This window comes from Melospiza melodia, chromosome 6, assembly GCF_035770615.1.
Source record: "Melospiza melodia melodia isolate bMelMel2 chromosome 6, bMelMel2.pri, whole genome shotgun sequence".
Classification (NCBI taxonomy): domain Eukaryota; kingdom Metazoa; phylum Chordata; class Aves; order Passeriformes; family Passerellidae; genus Melospiza; species Melospiza melodia.
In genome coordinates, this window is record NC_086199.1 from 65,093,366 (window position 1) to 65,096,462 (window position 3,097).

A 3,097-nucleotide genomic window follows, 5' to 3' on the forward strand; every position below is an offset into this window, starting at 1 on the left:
GTCACATTTAATGACCCTGTGTTTATCAAACCATCCCAAGGAGTAAAAAAAATTGTTACAGAAAGCAAAATGTTTGACTAACCTATTTACCAAAATTAAGTTCAGGTCATAGTAAGCTGGGCAGCAGCAAGCAAACCAAGTGCACAAGTCCTTTCCTGCTCTTTGGGTTGTCTGTGGAGTGACCCGAAGCATCCAATGGACTTTGTTCCTGTTTGTGACTGAACAGTTCTAGTCTGTGTAACTCTGCTCTGTTTCCTGGTCATACACAAAGCACAAATTCTTCCTACAGGCATCTAAAACATGTATTGTAACCACATAAAGAGCTGGGAACAGATAAGTAAAAGTGATTGGAAGCACAGACCATCAACATGTTTCACAAACAAGATTTTCCAGACCTAAACAATTACAATATGCCCAACTCTGTGGGCTACTTACAAATCTGAGGGCAGATCAGCTTCCCAGGTAATCCGTGTCAGCCAGGGAGTGACAACTGCAAGTCCCCCTGTTCTCCCTGCTGGATCTTCACGCTCTGTGTGTGAGAACAAGCCTAGTTTGCATTTGTGCCTGGAAAGCTAATGAATTTAGCAGTCACACAGATGAACTGCTGGATGACTAGAATAACTCCTGCAGTTTAGGGTCAGGGGAGAATGGCTAAGATAAAAAAAAGGCATGGGTATGTGGAATTATTAAAGGCAAAGGCTGAGGATTTTGTTGTCTTCTGTATAGAAGACAATATAAAAGAAAATCAACTGGTCAGAGAAGGGACAGCAGTTGCATCTCTCCTTCAAACACTGTACTTTTTTAATGATTAAAAATGAAGAATAGTGGAGAAAATCAATATTGTGAAATATCACTGGATGCAAGGACAGAGTGCTTTCTACCAAAGCTCATGAGAATAGTGGAGTGCTATTCCTCAGGGTATCTTATGCAGGCCTAGTATTTGTAACAAAGCAAGAATGACTCTGCCAGTGACTGATTTTATGTGGCTTCTAGGAAGAAAATATGATTTGAGTAATGAATTTCATGCAGGAAGATTTTTCTTTTAGAAATAGTTGTATGAAAATTACTTTGGAAAGGATGCATGGGGGAAAGATACATGCTCTAAAATAAAGGCATTTTAAAAAGGCCATAATACCATGTCCCTAAATGTATGTATCTTCATGAATCCTGAATTTAATTCAGGATTTCAGGATTTCAAAGTGATCCTCACTTTGAAAACTTGGTGAGGTACTGCACTGTGTCACATTAGGTCTTTAGAGTGCAAGTATCAATGGATATGTTATTAAACAAGCACTTTGTGCAACATGTGCAGTAGAAAATAGGTCATAGTGCTGTCATGTGGCTGCTGCTAAAAGAAATTATAAACAAAGGCCTTGGAAAATGTATGCTTTAGGTTTAATGCAACATAACTACCAAGAAGAGGCACTCACAAAACATAGATTGCATATTTTTCTCAATGTGAAACTTTTCTTCTTGACTTTCCAGCAGCTGCTTTCAAGCAGGACTCAACTAGATGACCCATTGACCTTCCATTGTCTGACCTTTACCTTTTCCTGGACTCTTCTATATTTGAGGAGACATTTCAGCTCATCTGTTTGGAGAGAAGAAGGAAATGATGGATTCCTTTTTTCATCCTATCATTTTTGTGCCTGATCTTTTGTTATTTCATCATTTTCTCAGTGGCATAGGACTACCTGCATGGAGGTTAATATTCCTCTTAAATCCCAGCATGAGATATGTTTAAATAGTTTTGCATTACTGCACTTAAGAAATTAGCTAACCTTAGAATTACTCTGCTTGCATACTTTTTCAGAGTGTACTTCTACAAAGCCCCTTGAATGTGAAAGGTGTTTGCTTGTTTGTTCATTTCTGTCTTGGTAAAAAGGCCTGCACAATGCTGGCTTCTCACAGACATCTGCAATTCTCAGCCCTCTCCTGGGATTTGAGTTGAATATGACTTCCAGAGATAGAAGTGTGCAGTTTTGCTGGATGTCTTGTGATAGTGTACAAAGAGCATGAATATTGATGCAAATATGATTGAGCTTCTGGAGATATCAGCTGACTTCCCTCATCCCCTTTCATCACTGGCCTTCTGTGGAGGGGATTCTGGCTCTATGCATCACTAGTTTTCAGAAACAATATTAATGATAATAATGACAATTACAATAACAATGCCGCAACAGAGATAAAGTTGCAAAATCTCAATTTTTTCACAGGGTGCACACCTTCATAATCTTCCTCTGATACCTGGTGATGACAGTGATAGGGCTAACAGTGAGCCCATGATTAACCTTTCACATTGTGCCTGCAGTGCTCCAGTGAAGATGTCATCCATCAGTGTCATGGGATTCCAGCATTGCATGAAGGGCCATTACCCACCAAAGATGCCCTTGCTTGCCTGGAGTCTCGTGTGTAGGATGCTGTCATTGGCCTTACTCCTTACCAGGAGTTAAGTAATGGATATTACAGCATGTGCAGCTGCACATGGGCTACACACATTAACTGTGCCTGTAGGGTAAATATCAGATGTAAGACCTGACTTTACTGGGAAAATTTAGACATGTTCTCCATTCCTGCCCCTCCCTCACACAGACTCTTGCAGCAGTCAAGAGACAGTAGAGACCTTTGAATCATCCCTTAAAAACAAGTGGTGAGGACAAATAGAGGGAGTCTTTCTCAAACAGCTTGTCATTTCAAAAGAAGGCCACAGGCACGAAAACACTTGGCACCCTTGCCCAAAATGGACTCTTGAACTGGACAAGATACATGCTTTGAGGTTTAGCAATTTCTCTCTCTGTAAATACTGGTGCTAGGACACTATCACCTATGCTGGTGTTTACGTTTCAGCCTGCTGACAGAAAAGGTGGACAAGTGTGGCTCAATCACATCTTGTTCAGCAAAATCTCACCAAATACCAGTCAGTCATGGTGGAAGTGGCTTAACAACAGATGAAGTTGTTCACACAAATTAAAAGAAGACAATGAAGCTGCATGCTTGGCTGGGAAAATCACTACAGAAAGCATCCCTGCTAGTGCCACAGCTCTCAGGGGCAGTCCCAGGGTGGCACAGGTTCTCCTCATGGCCCCAGACCCTGGGC

The 3,097-nt window shown here is 41.0% G+C and overlaps 1 long non-coding RNA gene across 3 annotated transcripts in view; it reads right to left on the reverse strand.

Annotated features, from left to right (window-relative positions):
* Positions 1-1,388: 1,388 nt before the first annotated feature.
* Positions 1,389-3,097, reverse strand: part of LOC134419497 (uncharacterized) — a 36,435-nt gene continuing 34,726 nt past the window's right edge. For all 3 annotated transcript variants that reach the window (XR_010028058.1, XR_010028060.1, XR_010028065.1), the window contains one exon: positions 1,389-1,591. This is a non-coding gene — a long non-coding RNA (uncharacterized LOC134419497). The remainder of the gene's footprint in view (positions 1,592-3,097) is intronic.